The 20,035-nt window shown below is 38.8% G+C and overlaps 1 protein-coding gene and 1 pseudogene across 1 annotated transcript in view; one reads left to right on the plus strand and one right to left on the minus strand.

Moving 5' to 3' along the window:
- LOC105464496 (SH3 domain binding glutamate rich protein like) overlaps positions 1–20,035 on the minus strand; it is a 93,767-nt gene that overhangs the window by 61,169 nt on the left and 12,563 nt on the right. The window lies entirely within an intron of this gene.
- LOC105464491 (large ribosomal subunit protein eL34-like) lies at positions 11,192–11,575 on the plus strand (annotated as a pseudogene).

The raw sequence follows: 20,035 nt of genomic DNA on the forward strand, positions 1-20,035 counted from the left end.
TATATTGTACTATTAAAAAATGATGAGAGTAGATGTTTAATGTTCTCACCGCAGAAATGAAAGCTATGTGAGGTAAAAAGAAACCATTCTTCAGAAGAAAAAATAATGTACTGCCAACACTTAGGTCAAGGTATCATTCTTCTTTCGGAGGCCTGGGATTTATTTACAATATAATTTGTAGTGACCCATAATACTGGTTCACATTTCAACTAGGATCACTGTGTTTTCTTAGTCTTAATTATACAAAATTAATTGTATCTAGCTATTGTGTTATTCACAATAGCCAAGTCACAGAATCAACCTGTGTCCATCAATGGATGATTGGATAAAGAAGCTGTGATAAAAATATACACCATGGAATACTACTTAGCCATGAAAAAGAATGAAATCATGTCCTCTGCAGTAACATGGATGCAATTTCCCATTATCCTAAGTGAATTAACACAGAAACAGAAAGTCAAATACTGCATGTTCCCACTTATAAATGAAAGCTAAACAAGGAATACACATAGTCATGCAGAGTTAAATAATAGGCAATGGTGACTATTAAAGGTGAGAGGGTGGAAGGGGGATGAGAGATGACAATTTATCTATTGGGTATAAAGTACACTATTTAGATGATGGGTACACTATGTAATATATCCATATAACAAAACTGCATTTGTACCCCCTAAATTATAAAAAAAATAAAATAAAATAATTTCCTGCTCTATGCTAAAACAGTTATTCCCCTAATACTGAAGATTTAATCACATTTTATTTTTGTTGAAAGATAAAATTAATGTTTTTCCATGGTTAAAGAGCTGGTTAAAAAAAAATAAAATCGGTACTGGAGATGGCAGAGCTCACCTCAGGCTTGAAAGGCTTGAAAGAAGGCCTGAGTGTAGAGTGAAATATAGTCCCTATTTGTCCAGGGTTTTTATGAGAAAGTCATCTTAGTTTCACATATCATTCATCAAGCAATTATCTGAATCATCACCTTTTTTTAGAAAAGACTGAGGCTGAGTTAGCTTTTAATCAGCAAACTCCAAGAAGAAATATCACCTCCTTGATGATTTCTCTAGTGACTTAGGGAAAAAAAAAAAAAAAAAAAAAAAAAAGTGTTCCCAACTCCAGAATTGAGGAAAAAGGACAAAAGACTATTGACAGAAAGAACAACAAAAAAATGATTGAACAAAGGATGATTCATAATCCATTTATTACATACTATGTCCAAAAATGTAGTTTAAGAAAAACGCAGTGGAATCATAAGTGAGGCTCAAAATAAACTTTTTGTACACAACGAAGTTAGAAAATACAAACCATCTTAATCTCACAAGGTAATTGTGACCTGAAATAATGCCTTCTAGTATCTATTTTTGATTTACTCTTAGTATTGCCTCCAATTTTATGGTTTTGGGTTTAGCACATAACTTGTGCCTCAGCTTGTCTTCCTGACTCATAAATTGTGTTTTAAAGAAGTCACATTAGGGTTTTAACCAATTATTTTGGGCTGCTAAGGAAAAAAAAAAATCCTTTATTTCAAAGAAATTCAAAGTACTTGCTATTAATCACATTTTAAAAATCTAACTACCATTCCTAGGAAGTAGGGTTAAGGTCATTTCTATCTTACCTGGTGACTGGGGTTGGGGAATGGGATGAAACAAAGGTTAACCCATTTCCCTAAGGCCCTTTACGCCCCAATACAGAGTTTCCTGGCTGATTAGCATACTGATGATGACAAAGATTTCTAACAAATTAGCATTAAACTACATTAAAAAGTCGCAGCATTCAGTATAGAGTTCTAAAACAGTGATATTTCTTCTACAACAACAAGCAGTATAATAATTCAAAGTTTTATGACAAAATTTTTCTGGAAATTGAACCTTTTAAAGCATTGCATTGGGTATTACGTTAGCCATGCCATGTAATTTTCTTCATTTATAGCACCATCGACTATCATGAATGAACAACTCCCAATACTTGAGCTTTAGGGAATTATTGATTAAAGAATTTGGCCAGGTGCGGTGATTCACACCGGTAATCCCAACACATTGGGAGGCCAAGACTGGAGGATCACTTGAGACCAGGAATTCAAGACCAGCCTGGGCAACACAGCAAGATCCTGTTTCTAAAAAAAAAAAAAAAAAAAAAAAAAAAATTAATCAGTCAGGCCTGGTACTAGGGAGAGTATTGAGATGGGAAGATTGCTTGAGCTCAAAATTTGGAGGCTGCAGTGAGCTGTGACTGCACCACTGCAATCTAGCCTGGGCAACAGAGCGTGACTTTATCTCAAAGAAAAAAAAAAAAAGGAACCTTTAAAATTAGTTTTAATTCAGTACGTCTCGAGTTTCCTATAGGAATATTCCGCTTATCACATGATCTTACAGTGTACTGATCCACAGGCAGGAGCAATACACAGAATGCTTCCTAAAAAGAGAAGAGAGGTAGAAAAGAAAAAAAAAAATCAGACTTATTTTAAGTTTTTCAAAACAAAATTGGTTCTTTCAGAACTAAGGCCTTGTTCTCTACAGAGCTGAGTATTTTATCAGTGGGTACTTAGGAAATATATATTAAATTGATAACTACTGGCTTTCCATGTGTTGTACAGTGCTTGATTTCCTCTGCTTCCACAGTTTCAATAATCTGATCTCTCACTTCACCACAGAAAAAAAAAAGGTAAAAAGAAATCCTTCAGTGATCAGCCAGAGTTCTGCAATCTCAGACCCAGAGTCTAGGACAACAAAAAATAGAAAGTATTACTGCAGCATATTACCAAAGGAGGTTGTATATTTCTTTCCTTGGAGAATTCACTAAGAGAAAATTGATAATAATATTTCTGGGACAGTTCACAAACAGTCCTTACATGGATGGACTAGATGATTTCCCATGATCCCTTCTATACATATGCTTCTAACATTTTATTTGCAATATGTTTGATGGTGATGAAGGTGGGACAGACTAAAAGTCATTCTATACAATGGAGAATGAACTGTCAGTGTTATGCTCAAGCTTTCTTAATAACAATTGACATTAATAACAAAAAAGAGTAATGTTTTATTCCATGACCCTTCTACCTAGAAATCATTGTTTTAGTTCCACCTAAAGCACCATTACAAAATGTGGAAAGCCATAGTGTTGTTTTAAAAAGAACAACTTTGATGCTAGGACAAAATTTATCCACTAGAGCAACATGGCCCAAATGGATTCTGATGCTTATTAACTCCTGGTACTAAGACAACCATTTTGCCAGAGTTCAAATGTTTGCAGTGGGGATTGTTACAAATATACTGGGGAGAAAGATAAAGGGGAAAGGTGGAGCAAAAATTATGTTTACTTATTTAGTAATCTGATGGAAACCTAAGGAGAAATAATTACTTTAGCACTTAGACTTTTTGCCATACAGTTGGCCAAAGGCAAACATTGAGCAGCCACAGCACTGAAAATTCTGGCACAATAGGTGATTCTTATCAAATTTAATTGTAGCAGCAGCATGAATTAACTCCAAAGTAAATAAAGCAGAAGGGGGAGAAGAAGACACATGCAACAATCACTGGAACACCCAGATATATAAGGCAAAAATTATTAGAGCTAAAGAAAGAAATAGACCCTAACACAATAATTGTTGGAGGCTTCAAGACCCATCATTCAGCACTGGACGGATTATACAAACAGATAATCAACAAAGAAATATTAGAATTCATTTGCCCTGTGGAACAAATGGATCTAATAGATATTTACAGAACATTTCATTCAATGACTGCAGAATACACATTCTTCTCCTCAGCACATAGATCATTCTCAAGAATAGACCATATGTTAGGACACAAAACAAGTTGTTAAAAATTCCTCAAAAATGAAATTATAAGAAATATATTTTCTGAACACAATGGAATAGAACTAGAAACCAATAACAAGAGGAATTTTGGAAACTATCCAAACACATGAAAATAAGACAAAATGCTCCTGAGTGAACAGTGGGTCAATGAAGAAATTAAGAAAATTGAAAAAAATCTCTTAAATCAATAAAAAGAGAAACAGGATATACCAAAACCTACGAGATACAGAGAAATAAATAGTAAAAAATAAAAGTTTATAGCTACAAGGGTAACTTCAAAACGTTCTTAGAAAAACTTCAAATAAACAACTTAAAGATGTGTCTCAAAGAACTAGAAAAGCAAGATCAAATCAAACTCAAACATAGAAGAAAATAAATAAATAAGAGAAGATCAAAAATAAATTAAATTGAAATTAAAAAAACACTAAAAAAGATCAATGGAAAAAAAAGTGGGTTTTTTGAAAAGATGAAAAGAATGGACAAACTTAAACCCAGAATAAGAAAGAAGAGAGAAGACCCAAGTAAATAAAATCAGCAATTAAAAAGGTGATATTACAGCCAATACCACAAAAATTGAAAAGATCATTAGAGGTACTATGAGCAACTATATGCCAATTAATTGGAAAACCTAGAAGAAATTGATAAATTCCTAGAAAATACAACTTACAAATATTGAAACATGGAGAAATCCAAAACCTGAGCAGACAAAAAACAAGTAATGAGAACAAAGCTGTAATACAGTCTCCCAGCAAAGAAATGTCAGGACCTGATGGGTTTCATTGCTCAATTTTATCAAACATTTAAAGAAGAACTAATACAAATCCTACGTCAAAGTATTCTGAAGAACAAAAAAAGCAGGAAATACTTTCCAACTGATTCTACAAGGCCAATAGTACACTGGTACCAAAACTGGACAAAGACACATCAAAAAAGAAAACTATAGGCCAATATCACTGATGAACATTGATGCAAAACTACTCAACAACATACTAAAAAATTCATGAACACATTAAAAAATCGTTATTCATGATCAAGTGAAATTTATCCCAGGGATGCAAGGATGGTTCAACAGATACAAACCAATCAATGTGATACATCATATCAATGGAATGAAGGACAAAAACCATATGATACTTTCAGATGATGTTAAAAAAGCATTTGATAAAATTCAACACACCTTCATGACAGCAAGTCTCAAAATACTGGGGATTGAAACATACCTCAATATAATAAAAGCCATATATGAAAGAATCACAGCTCATATAACACTTAATGGGAAAAAAAAACTGAAAGCCTTTCTTCTAAATCTGGAACACGACAAAGATGTCCACTTTCACCACTGTTATTCAACATACTACTAAAAGTCCTAGCTAGAGCAATCAGACAAGAGAAAGACGTAAAGGGCATCCCAATTTGAAATGAATAAGTGAATTTATCCATCTTTGCAGATGATGTGATGTTACATTTGGAAAAACCTAAAGACTTCACCAAAAAATCCCATTAGACCTAATGAACAAATTATGTACAGTTGCAGGATATAAAATCAACACGCAAAAATCAGTATCATTTCTAAATGCCAATAGTGAACAATCTGAGAAAGAAATCAATAAAGTAATCCCATTCACAGTAGTCACAAACATAAACTACACAGGGATTAACTTAAACAAGTGAAAGCTCTCTGCAATGAAAACTATGAAATATTGATGAAAGAAACTCAAGAAGGCTGAAAAAATGTACACATATAAATGTACATATATATGTAAATATATATATATAGTTATCCGATGCTTTTGCCTCAGAGCTCTTAAGATTCTTTCCTTTGTCTTGACTTTAGATAACCTGATGACCACGTGCCTAGGTGATGATCTTTCTGTGACAAATTTCCCGAGTGTTCTTTGAGCCTCTTGTATTTGGATGTCTAGGTCTCTAGCAAGGCCAGGGAAGTCTTCCTCAATTATTCCCTCAAATAAGTTTTTGATTTCTTTCTCAGATTGTTCACTATTGGCATTTAGAAATGTTACTCATATTTGTGTGTTGATTTTTTATCCTGCAACTGTACATAATTTGTTTATTAGGTCTAATGGGATTTTTTGGTGAAGTCTTTAGGGTTTTCCAAATGTAACATCATATCATCTGCAAAGATGCACAAATTGACTTTTTCATTTCAAATTGGGATATATCTATATCTAGATACAAATAAATAGATATAGATATAGATACATAAAACCTGTCAGATTAACAGTAGATTTCTCAGCAGAGACCTTACAAGTCAGAAGAGATTGGGGTCCTATCTTTAACCTCAGTAAACAAAAACAAAAAATATATATATAAGCTAAGAATTTTGTATCCAGTGAAACTAACCTTCATAAATGAAGGAGAGATAAAGTCTTTTTGAGACAAACAACTGTGGAGACAATTCCCCACTACCAAGCCAGCACTGTAAGAAATGCTAAAAGGAGTTCTAAATCTTAACACATAACCCTGAAATACACCAAAATAGAATCTTCTTAAAGCATAAATCTCAGAGGACCTATAAAACAGTAACACAATTTTTAAAAAAGTATTCACACAACAATTAGCATGATGAAAAAACAGTACTTCATCTCTCAACACTAACACTGAATGTAAGTGGTCTAAATGTTTCACTTAAAAAATGCAGAATGGCAGGATGGACAAAAATCCTACCACCAATTATTTGCTGTCTTCAAGAGACTCACTCTAACACATAAGGACTCACATGAATTTAAGGTAAAGGGGTGGAAAAAGATATTCCATGCAAATGAAATCCAAAAGCAAGCAGGAGTAGTTATTCTTATATCAGGCAAAACAGACTTTAAAGCAACAAAATTTTAAAAAGACAAAGGGGCATTATATAATGAAAAATATCAGTCGAACATGAAAATATCACAATCCTAAATATATATGCACTTAACACAGGAGCTCTCAAATTTATAAAACAATAACACTAGACATAAGAAATGAGCGACACAGCAAAACAATAATAGTGGGGAAATTCAATACTTCACTGACAGCACTAGACAGGTCATCAAGACAGAAAGTCAACAACAACAACAATAACAAAAACTGACTTAAAGTATACCCTAGAACAAATGAACTAAACAGATATTTACAGAACATTCTACCCAACAACTGCCGAATATACATTTTTTATCAGCACATAGAACATTCTCCAAGATAGATCATATGACAGGCCACAAAACAAGTCTCAATATATTTAAGAAAATCAAAATTACTATCAAGTTCTCTCTCAGACCACAATGGAATAAGATTGAAAATTCACTCTAAAAGGAACCCTCAAAACTATACAAATACATGAAAATTAAATAATCTTCCCCTGAATGATCTTTGAGTCAACAGTGAAATCAAGATGGAAATTTAGAAAATTCTTTAAACTGGATGATAATAGTGATACGAACTATCAAAACCTCTGGGATACAGCAAAAGTAGTGCTAAAAGGAAAGTTCCTAACATTAAAGGCCTACATCAAAAAGTCTGAAAGCACAAATAGACTATCTAAGCTCACACCTAATGGAACTAGAGAAATAAAAACCAAACCCAAACCCAGCAGAAGAAAAGAAATATCAAAGATCAGAGCAGAACTAAATGAAATTGAAACAAAAAAAAATTAAAGATAAATGAAACAAAAAGTTGGTGGTTTGAAAATATAAACAAAATTGATTGACCATTAGTGAGATTAAGAAAATAAGAGAAGATACAAATAAATATATATAAATAAAATGGCTTTAATCCAAAGACAGACAATAACATGCTGGCAAGGATATGGAGAAATGGGAACCCTCGTACACTCTTGGTGGTAAGGTAAATTAGTAAAACCACTATAGAAAACAGTTGGAGGTTCCTCAAAGAAACTAAAAATAGAGCTTACATATATGTGATCCAGCCACCCCACTGCTGGGTACATATCCAAAAGTAAGACAATTGATATATCAAAGAGATAGCTGCACTCCTGTGTTTATTGCAGCACTATTCACAATAGCCAAGATTTGGAAGCAACTTATATGTCCGTTGCCAGACGAATGGATAAAGAAAAGATGGCACATATACACAATGGAGTATTACTCAACTATAAAAAGAATGAGATCCTTTCATTTGCGACAACTTGAATATAACTGGAGGACATTATTTTAAGTGAAATGAGCCAGGCACAGAAAGACAAACTTTGCATGTTCTCACTTATGTGTGGGAGCTAAAAATTAAAACAATTGAACTCATGGAGATAGAGTAGAACCATGATTACCAGAGGCTGGGAAGGATAATGGGTAGGGAGGATGGGGATGGTTAATGGGTACAAAAATATCGTTAGAGTCAATGAATAAGATCTACTACTTAATAGTGTAACCAGGATGACTGTGGTCAACAATAATTTATTATACATTTTAAAAACTGAAAGAGTATAATTGGATCACTTGTAACACAAGGAAAAGATAGATGCTTGGGTTAATGGATTCTCTATTTATCCTGATGTGATTATTATACATTATGTGCCTGTATCAGAGTGTCTCATGTGCCTCAGAAATATGTGCACCTGTGGTAAATGACAGAAACAGACAATGAAGCCACAAATCTTTAATTTATTATGACTGCAACATTTGGCTTTAATCAGAACTGTATAATAGTCATGTCTTTGTGGAATGTTCCAGTATAAAAAGGAAGTGCAAACTGTGCTTAGGACCTACTTTCCTCACTTTTCTGCACACACAAAAATTAAAAATTGAAAATTAAAACAAAAACAAAGTAAATAAGGCATATTGATACATAGAATACTGAACTAAACTTCAAACCAAACTGTCAGGAATTCTATAACCCTTGGAAAAGAAAGGGGAAAAGCCAAGGAGAGCAGAAAGAGTGACAAACAGAAAACGGTTGAGATTATAAATAAAGGAATGAATACAATTCAGATTTTTATAAGATATAATTGTTTGCACAAAAGATCAAAGCTAGGGTGATCTCAAGGTGAGGGAATTATAGAAAAGTCTAAAAGGCATTTTTCAGATAATGAAAAAGGGAATTTAGTGGGCTTTGTTCCATAATCCCAGGGTAAATGATAGAAACAGACAATGAAGCCACAAATCTTTAATTTATTATGACTGCAACATTTGGCTTTAATCAGAACTGTATAATAGTCATGTCTTTGTGGAATGTTCCAGTATAAAAAGGAAGTGTAAATTGTGCTTAGGATCTACTTTCCACACTTCTGTCTAGTGAAATGGCAAGAAAATTGGGTAACAGTTCAACTGAAGTAATAAATTATCACTTTTCAGAACTGTCATTCAATAAGAAGATCATTGTCAGGGTGACTGGAAAGGGTAGGCAGAATATATTTGCACACTTGTTGGGGGACAGGACAATGCTAATTTCTGTGAGACAGCTTACCAACAGGCAGGCAGGGAGTCCCTAAAGTACCTCTGCCTTGACTCCCTTCTTATTTGCAGGCCATGTAACTTAGTCCCTCAAACTGACATCTCCATACTTTCTCCCTCACTCTGGCTTAGGGAGGAGGCTGAGGAAATCTTTATTCCTGGCCTTTTCTCATCCTTGAGAACCTAGGTCCAGAGTTTAGTCCAGTGACTGGCAATAAGTATTTTCTGAATGAATGAGTGGATCTGAGGGTGAAAGCAAGATAATTCCCAAGCACAAATCATAGATTCAGAATTGGCAGGACCTATCTACATAATCTATTCAAATTGTCCACCCTGCACAAGGCTCTGCACTTGAACATCTCTGCCAAGTGCTTATATGGTACATGTATGTGTACCTACTATCAAGTTAGTTCAATGTAGAAGTATTGAATGTAGAAGTATGAAATTCTAGGGGAGAGAGTTTATGGAACCAGAGCTCCATAAACTCTCTCCTCTAGAATTTAACAATGTCATTGATATGGAATCCCAAACTTCTGATTTAATTCCATTTACCTTTCTTTATTTTCTTTCTTGAATAGTATTCACCAGATCCTAAGTCAGCCCAGAAATCTTAAAGGAAGTGGTATGCCTACCAATTTTCTAACCGTATACTCTTTTCAGCCTCCTAGATTGGCATTAGGAAGCTCCTAGATCCAGAAGCTAGACTGGCATTAGGAAGAAGAGAAAATAAGTGTAAAGTATTAGATCAGTTACACTTTCTTATGACTAAAATAATCCATCCCATAGCCAGAAGTCAAAGTGTAAAAAGCAATATGTTCTTTCCTATTCTGTGAAGAAAGACATTTGTAGCTTGATGAGGATGGCATTGAATCTATAAATTACCTTGGGTAGTATGGCCATTTTCAAGATATTGATTCTTCTTATCCATGAGCATAGAATGTTCTTTCATTTGTCTGTGTCCTCCTTTACTTCGTTCAGCAGTGGTTTGTAGTTCTCTTTGAAAAGGTCCTTGACATCCCTTGTAAGTTGGATTCCTAGGTATTTTATTCTCTTTGAAGCTATTGTGAATGGGAGTTCATTCATGATTTGGCTCTCTGTCTGTTATTGGTTTATAAGAATGCTTGTGATTTTTGCACATTAATTTTGTATCCTGAGACTTTGCTGAAGTTGCTTATCAGCTTAAGGAGATTTTGGGCTGAGACTATGGGATTTTCTAAATATATAATCATGTCATCTGCAAACAGGGACAATTTGACTTCCTCTTTTCCTAATTGAGTACCCTTTATTTCTTTCTCCTGCCTGATTGCCCTGGCCAGAACTTCCAACACTATGTTGAATAGGAGTGGTGAGAGAGGGCATCCTTGTCTTGTGCCCATTTTCAAAGGGAATGCTTCCAGTTTTTGCCCATGCAGTATGATACCGGTTGTGGGTTTGTCATAAATAGCACTTATTATTTTGAGCTACATCCCCAAAATACCGAACTTATTGAGAGTTTTTAGCATGAAGGGTTGTCGAATTTTGTCAAAGGTCTTTTCTGCATCTATTGAGATAATCATGTGGTTTTTGTCTTTGGTTCTGTTTACACACTGGATTACGTTTATTGATTTGCATATGTTGAACCAGCCTTGCATCCCAGGGATGAAGTCCACTTGATCATGGTGGATGAGCTTTTTGATATGTTGCTGGATTCGGTTTGTCAGTATTTTATTGAGGATTTTTGAATCGATGTTCATCAGGGATATTGGTCTAAAATTCTCGTTTTTTGTTGTGTCTCTGCCAGACTTTGGTATCAGGATGATGTTGGCCTCATAAAATGAGTTAGGGAGGATTCCCTCTTTTTCTATTGATTGGAATAGTTTCAGAAAGAATGGTATCACCTCCTCCTTGTACCTCTGGTGGAATTCAGCTACGAATTCTGTCTGATCCTGGACTCTTTTTTGGTTGGTAGGGACGTTGTCTGCAGGCACTCAGAATGGTCCAGCATTTGATATACTGATGTAGGCTTTCCTACAATACAGCTTCTAACAAAAGCAGGCTGTCTCGAATCCCTGGTAATAGAATTGTTTACCTTTTTACCAAGAAGGTTGGGAAAGCACCAAAATCTGCATGTGGTGTGTGCCCAGGCAGACTTTGAGGGGTTCGTGCTGTAAGACCTAAAAGTTCTTATGAGAATGTCCAAAACAAAGAAACATATTAGCAGGGCCTATGGTGGTTCCATGTGTGCTGAATGTGTCTGTGATAGGATCAAGTGTGCTTTGCTTATCGAGCAGAAAATCATGGTGAAAGTGTTGAAGACACAAGCACAGAGTCAGAAAGCTAAATAAAAAAATGAAACTTTTTTGAGTAATAAAAATGAAAAGACAAAAAAAAAAAAAAGAATAAGAGAGGAGACCACCCCTCATATTGTCTTATGCCCAATTTCTGCCTCCAAAGAAAGAAAAAGTAAAAATTAAAAGCCAGAAACAAAATCCACAAGCAGACAGCCCGGCGCCACACCCTGGGCCTGGTAGTCAAAAATCAACCCCTGACCTAATCGGTTATGTTATCTATAGATTATAGACAGTGTATAGAAAAGCACTGTGAAAATCCCTATCCTATTTTGTTCTGATCTAATTACTGGTGCATGCAGCCCCCAGTCACGTACCACTTGCTTGCTCAATTGATCACGACCCTCTCACACACACCCCCTTAGAGGTGCGAGCCCTTAAAAGGGACAGGAATTGCTTACTTGGGGAACTCGGCTCATGAGACAGGAGTCTTGCTGATGTCCCCGGCCGAATAAATCCCTTCTTTCTTTAACTCGGTATCTGAGGAGTTTTGTCTGTGGCTCGTCCTGCTACATTTCTTGGTTCCCTGACTGGGAAGCGAGGTGATTGGCGGATGGTCTAGGCAGCTCCTTAGGCAGCTTAAGCCTGCCCTATGGAACATCCCTGTGGGGGACTCCGACCAGCCTGAGCATTGCGCATCCTGAGAGCGCTCCTGGGTAGGCATTTACCCTGGTGGGACGCCTCACCAGAGCAGTGTATGGCAGGCCCCCGTGGAGGATCAACGCAGTGGCTGAACACTGGGAAGGAACTGGTACTTGGAGTCCGGACATCTGAAACTTGGTAAGACTAGTCTTGAGAACTTGCCCACTCCATTTCAGTGGAAGCGTGGCCTGATCACCCAGGGCGTGCCTCTATCGGCACTTTGGTTTGGTTTTGGCTTTGGTTTTGCCTTGGTTTGAATTGCGTGACAGGACCGGTCTTGGGAACATGCCCACTCCATTTGAGTGAAAGCGTGGCCTGATCACCCACAGCATGCCTTTATCGGCACCGTGGTTTTGGTTTTGGTTTTGGTTTTGATTTGGTTTAAATTGCTTGACAGGACTGGTCTTGGGAACTTGCCTACTCCATTTGAGTGGAAGCGTGGCCTGATCACCCACAGTGTGCCTGTACCGGTACTTTGGTTTTTGTTTTTTATTTGACTTGGATTGCTTGATACTTTGATTTTGGTTTTGACCTGGCTTAGATTTTTTGATACTCTGATTTTGGTTTTGATTTTGGTTTGGCGTAAACTTGTAAAAGTGTGTGTGTGCCCTTTTTGCCTGTTCTTTGTTTTGTGGTGTTCATGTGGTGTGAGCGTGGTGTTTTGTCTCGAGGAAACATGGGTCAGGCACAAAGTAAGCCCACCCCACTAGGAACTATGTTGAAAAATTTCAAAAAGGGATTTAAGGGAGACTATGGAGTCACCATGACACCAGGAAAACTTAGAACTTTGTGTGAGATAGACTGGCCAGCATTAGAGGTGAGCTGGCCGTCAGAAGGAAGCCTGGACAGGTTCCTTGTCTCGAAGGTATGGCACAGGGTAACCTGTAAGCCAGGGTACCCGGATCAGTTCCCATATATAGACTCTTGGTTACAGCTGGTTTTGGACCCCCACAGTGGTTATGAGGACAGGCAGCAGCAGTACTAGTAGCAAAGGGACAGTTAGTTAAGGAAGGTCCTCGCTCCACCCACCGAGGGAAGTCAGCACCAAAAGTCCTGTCCGACTCAACACCAGAAGAATCATGGCAGGAATTGGTACCAGCAATATCCCCTCCTTATCAGGAGGAATGGCTCCCCACTCCTGAACCCACAGCACCTCCACCTCCACCAGATGACCACACCCCTAGACCACCCAGAGTAGACAAGAGAGGAAGTGAAGCCACGGGAGAAGCTCCTCCCTTGGAAGCTCACTTATGGCCCAAGACTGGAATCCAAATGCCCCTGAAAGAGCAGCTATATACTGGAGTAGATGAGGACGGACACATGGTGGAAAGGCGTGCCTTTGTGTATCAACCTTTCACCTCTGCTGATCTCCTCAATTGGAAAAATAATACTCCATCTTACACTGAAAAGACTCAAGCTTTAATTGACTTGCTCCAAACTATTATACAGACTCATAATCCTACTTGGGCTGATTGCCACAAGCTGCTCATGTGCCTCTTTAATACAGATGAAAGGCTAAGGGTGCTCCAGGCGGCAACTAAGTGGCTAGAGGAGCACGTCCCAGCCGATTACCAAAATTCCCAAGAATATATAAGAATTCAACTGCCAGGAACAGACCCCCAAAGGGACCTGAACGAGGGATCAGACATGGAGAAGCTAAGACGGTACGGTGAGGCATTAATAGAAGGTCTAAAGAAAGGGGTTCAAAAGGCTACAAATGTAAATAAAGTCTCTGAGGTCATCCACAGAAAAGAGGAGAGTCCAGTGCAATTCTATGAAAGACTGTGTGAGGCTTATCGTATGTACACTCCTTTTGATCCTGATAGTCCTGAAAATCTGCGCATGACTAACAGGGCCTTAGTTAAAGCGCAGAAGATATCAGGAGAAAATTGCAGAAACAGGCTGGGTTTGTAGGTATTAATACCTCACAGTTACTGGAAATAGCCAGTCAAGTGTTTGTGAATAGAGATGCAACAAGCCACAGAGAAAGTCGTAAGGAAGGCGAATGCCAGGCTAGGCGAAATGCCGACTTACTGGCCGCGGCCATTAAGGGATTCCCCTGAAAGGAGAGGGGAAGGGGGGTTCAGGGAAGAATACCCAGTCTAATCGCCCATGCTTGCAACGTAACCAATGCGCCCATTGAAAGGAAATAGGGCATTGGAAAGATAAGTGTCCCCAACTGAAGGAAAAGCAAGGTGGTTCAGAACAAAAGACCTCAGATAAAGACGAGGGAGCTTCGTTCAATCTGGTTGAAGGGTTATTGGACTGAAGGGGACCGGGATCAAGTGCCCCCAAGGAGTCCACAGTCAGGATTACAATTGGGGGCAAGGACATTAAGTTTTTGGTCAATACTGGTGCTGAACACTCAGTAGTGACCACCTTGGTCGCTCCCTTATCCAAGAAAACCATTGATATAATCGGAGCAACAGGAGTTTCCACTAAGCAGGTTTTCTGTCTACCACGGACCTGCTTGGTGGGAGGACATGAGATAGTTCACCAGTTCTTGTACATGCCTGGTTGTCCCTTGCCCTTGCTGGGAAGAGACTTGCTTTAGCAAGTTGAGAGCTACCATCCCCTTTACAAAAGAGGGCTCTTTACAGCTAAAGTTACTGGGAACAGGAGTTATCATGGCCCTTACAGTCCTCCGGGAAGAAGAATGGAGACTTTTTCTAACCGAGCCAGGCCAAGAGATAAAACCAGCTCTAGCTAAGCGATGGCCCTAAGTATGGGCAGAGGATAATCCTCCGGGACTGGTGGTCAACCAAGCCCCCGTACTCATAGAAGTTAAGCCTGGGGCACAGCCAATTAGACAAAAGCAGTATCCGGTTCCCAGAGAAGCTCTTGAAGGAATCCAGGTTCATCTCAGGTGCTTGAAAGCCTGTGAAATTATAGTTCCTTGCCAGTCTCCATGGAACACCCCTCTCCTGCCTGTCCCTAAGCCAGGGATCAAGGATTACTGACCAGTACAGGACTTGCGCTTGGTCAACCAAGTTACAGTGACTCTGCACCCAACAGCTTCTAACCCTTACACATTGTTAGGGCTGCTCCCGGCAAAGGACAGCTGGTTTACATGTCTGGACTTAAAAGATGCCTTCTTTCGCATCAGAATAGCTCCTGAGAGCCAGAAGCTGTCTGTCTTTCAGTGGGAAGATCCGGAGTCAAGTGTCACTACTCAGTACACTTGGACCCGGCTTCCCCAAGGTTTCAAGAACTCCCCTACTATCTTCAGATAGGCCCTGGCTCGAGACCTGCAAAAGTTTCCTGCTAAGACCTAGGCTGTGTCTTGCTCCTGTACGTGGAGGACCTTCTGCTGGGACACTCCACGGCAGTCAGGTGCACAAAAGGGACTGATGCCCTGCTTTGGCACCTAGAGGACTGTGGGGATAAGGTGTCCAAGAAGAAAGCTCAGATCTGCAGACAGCAGGTACGCTACCTGGGATTCAGTATTCGGAAAGGGGAGTGCAGCCTGGGGTCAGAAAGAAAGCAGGTCATCTGCCACATACCGGAACCTAAACCATAAGGCAAGTAAGGGAATTCCTAGGAGCTATGGGGTTTTGCAGATTATGGATTCCAAACTTTGCAGTACTACCCAAACCTTTGTATGGGGTTACAAAGGGGGGTGATCGGGAGCCTTTTGAATGGGGGCCTCTACAACAGCAAGCCTTTTGTAAACTAAAGGAAAAACTTATACTGGCCCCAGCCCTAGGACTACCAGATTTGACAAAGCCCTTTACACTCTATGTGTCAAAAAGAGAAAAAAATGGCAGTTGGAGTTTTAACCCAGACTGTGGGGCCCTGGCCAAGGCCAGTGGCCTATCTGTCAAAACAACTAGACAGGGTTTCCAAAGGCTGGCTCCCAGGTCTAAGGGACCTAGCAGCAACAGCCCTGTTAGCAGAAAAAGCAAATAAACTAACCCTTAGGCAAAACCTGAATATAAAGGCCCCGCATGCTGTGGTAACTTTAATGATTACCAAAGGACAGCATGGTTAACACATGCTAGATTAACCAAGTACCAAAGCCTGCTATGTGAAAATCCCCACATAACCACTGAAGTTTGCAACAACCTAAACCCCACCACCTTGCTCCCGGTATCAGATAGCCCCGTTGAACATAACTGTGTAAAAGTTTTGGACTCAGTTTATTCTAGCAGGCCCAAACTCTGAGACCATCCTTAAACATCAGTAGACTGTGAGTGGTACGTGGTAGGGAGCAGCTTCTCCAACCCCTGCAAAGTGACTCTGAAGACGACGACAAGCCCTGCTCCAGTCACACCTGGAAGCTGACTGGTCCACGCACGGCTGAGGCATGAGGAAACTCATTGCAGGGCTCATTTACCTTAAAATGTGGACTTTTACAGTAAGGACTTCAACTGACCTTCCTCAGACTGAGGACTGTTCCCAGTGTATACATCAAGTCACTGACGTAGGACAAAAGGTTGCTACGGTTCTATTATTTTATGGTTATTATAAGTGTACTGGAACTCTAAAAAGAATTTGTTTGTATAATGTTATTCCATACAAGGTATGTAACCCAGGAAATGACCAACCTGATGTGTGTTATGACCCATCTGAACCTCCCATGACCACAGTTTTTAAAATAAGATTAAGGATTGAGGACTGGTGGGGGCTCATAAATGATATGAGTAAAGTGTTAGCAAAAACAGAAGAAAAAGGGGTTCCCAAACAAGTCACCTTAAAATTTGATGCCTGTGCTGTTATTAATAGTAGTAAGTTAGGAATAAGGTGTGGTTCTCTTAATTAGAAAAGAGACTATATGGCAGAAAATAAATACATCTGTCATAAATTAGGACTGTGTGGAAATAAATGTAAATACTGGTCTTGTGTCATTTAGGCCACTTGGATAAAAAAAAAATGAAAAGGATCTAGTTCACCTTCAGAAAGGAAAAAAATGGCCTTTCCTGTACTAAGGGACAATGTAACCCCTTAGAGCTAGTAATAACCAATCCCCTTGATCCTCGCTGAAAAAAAGAGGAGTGTGTGACCTTAGGAATCGACAGGGCCAGACTGGATCCTCGAGTAAATATCTTGGTTCGAGGAGAAGTTTACAAATGCTCTCCTGAGCCAGTGTTTCAAACTTTCTATGATGAACTAAATGTGCCAGTACCAGAAATTCCAGGAAAAACAAGAAATTTGTTTTTGCAATTAGCTGAGCATGTAGCCCAGTCTCTCAATGTCACTTCATGTTATGTATGTGGAGGAACTGTAATAGGAGACCAATGGCCATGGGAAGCCCGATAATTAGTACCTACTGACCCAGTTCCTGACGAATTTCTGGCTCAAAAGAATCACCCTGATAATTTCTGGATCCTAAAAGCCTCAATTATTGGACAATATTGCATAGCTAGAGAAGGAAAATAATTCACTCATCCCGTAGGACGACTTAGTTGTCTGAGACAGAAACTGTATAATGGTATCACAAAAACAGTCACTTGGTGGAGTTCAAATCACACAGAGAGAAATTCATTTAGTAAATTCCCAAAGTTGTAAACCGTGTGGACCCACCTGGAGTCCCACTGGGACTGGACAGCCCCCACTGGATTATACTGGATATGTGGGCATAGAGCTTATGCCAAATTACCTGACCAGTGGGCAGGTAGTTGTGTTATTGGCACTATTAAACCATCTTTCTTCCTACTGCCCATAAAAACAGGCGAACTCCTGGGCTTCCCTGTCTATGCTTCCCGCAAAAAGAGAAGCATAGCTATAGGAAATTGAAAGAATGATAAATGGCCCCCTGAGAGAATCATATAATATAATATTATGGTCCTGCTACTTGGGCACAAGACGGTTTGTGGGGATACCGGACCCCCATTTACATGATCAACCGAATCATACTGTTACAAGTTGTCTTAAAAATAGTCACTAATAAAACCGGCAGAGCCTTGACTATTCTGGCCCGGCAAGAAACTCAGATGAGAAATGCTATCTATCAAAATAGATTAGCTCTCGACTACTTGCTAGCAGCTGAAAGAGAGGTCTGTAGGAAATTTAACCTAACTGCTGCCTACACATAGATAATTAAGGGCAAGTAGTTGAAGACATAGTTAGAGATATGACAAAACTGGCCTATGTGCTCGTGCAAGTGTGGCATGGATTTGATCCTGGGGCCATGTTTGGAAAATGGTTCCCAGCGCTAGGAGGATTTAAAACTCTTATAATAAGAGTTATAATAGTAATAGAAACCTGCTTACTGCTCCCTTGTTTGCTACCAGTACTTCTTCATATGATAAAAAACTTCAACACTACCTTAGTTCACCAAAATGCTTCAGCACAAGCGTACTATATGAATCACTATCGATCTGTCTTGCAAGAAGACATGGGTAGCAAAAATGAAAAGTGAGAACTCCCACTACTGAGTGAGAGTCTCAAGTGGGGCAGGGAATAAGGGAGGAGACCACCCCTCATACTGTCTTATGCACAATTTCTGCCTCCAAAGAAAGAAAAAGTAAAAACTAAACGGCAGAAATGAAATCCATAAGCAGACAGCCCGGTGCCACACCCTGGCCTGGTAGTTAAAGATCAACGCCTGACCTAATCGGTTATGTTATCTATAGATTACAGACATTGTATAGAAAAGCACTGTGAAAATCCCTATCTTATTTTGTTCCAATCTAACTACCGGTGCATGCAGCCCCCAGTCACGTATCCCCTGCTAGCTCAATCGATCACGACCCTCTCACGCACACCCCCTTAGAGTTGTGAGCCCTTAAAAGGGACAAGAATTGCTCACTTGGGGAGCTTGGCTCTTGAGACAGGAGTCTTGTTGATGTCCCGGCCGAATAAACCCCTTCCTTCTTTAACTCGGTGTCTGAGGAGTTTTGTCTGCGGCTCCTCCTGCTACATTTCTTTGGCTCCCCACAGATCTCCTCTTTTGGTTTCTGGGCCAGGTGCACGAATGGCTTTGCAGGGAAGAGTGCCAGTCCCTTTCGGGCTGTTCAAGTCAGGGTCATTGAGGATGGAGAATTATGAGTCAAATACAAGTTCCAGTTTATCTTTATGGGTTTCATTTTCTCCTGCAGGTTCTAGTTTGCCCTTGCTCAGCTCTACTTCAAATCCAGCTTTTCTTCCCAGTTGCTAGCTCTGCTAACCTATGATGACTTTAGCTCCATACCGGATGTGAAGGCAACTGCAAAGCTCCCACAACTGTGCAGGTCTAAAACTGAAAATAAATCCATTATTCCATATTACTATAGTAGCTCTGCTTCTCTAAGTGATACGGATTGCAATAAATCTTTCCTATTCAGAATACATACTTGGTTACAAATATTCTTTTGTGCATGCCTTTCTTTTTTTAAAATTTGTGATATTTTCAAATGAAATAGTACTAATGTACTGAGCCTAAGTATGTTATTTTATTCTCCCTTGTTTTGGGGATAGGGACTTGGAATATGCTCTTTCACACAATTCCTCTCAAAACTGGTAAGCTGAGGAATTGGGAGTCTGCTCCATAACCAGAGAATGCAGAAAAACTAACAATTAATTTGAACTTCAGTGTAATAATGAGTTAAAAACTACCTGAGTGAATTAGCTGTTTCTTTGAAATATGTCTTAATGTGACACTTGGAAAGTTATATCACTCATGATGAACTCTAAATATTAAAATGTTGATAACAGGCTGGGCATGGTGGGAAAAAAAGCAATATGTTCTAAATAATCAAACTGATCTTTACTAAATTTAAGCAAATAAATGGTGGTAATAAAAATTGTCCAGCTGTTCTTCATACATTTTATGAAAATTTTGACTTTGCTGCTTATTTTTTACAAGGGAATTAAATGCTTTTGAAATAATATGCATTTGTCTGATAAAATTATTCATTGGGCATTCA

The sequence above is a fragment of the Macaca nemestrina genome, chromosome X (assembly GCF_043159975.1).
Source record: "Macaca nemestrina isolate mMacNem1 chromosome X, mMacNem.hap1, whole genome shotgun sequence".
NCBI lineage: Eukaryota > Metazoa > Chordata > Mammalia > Primates > Cercopithecidae > Macaca > Macaca nemestrina.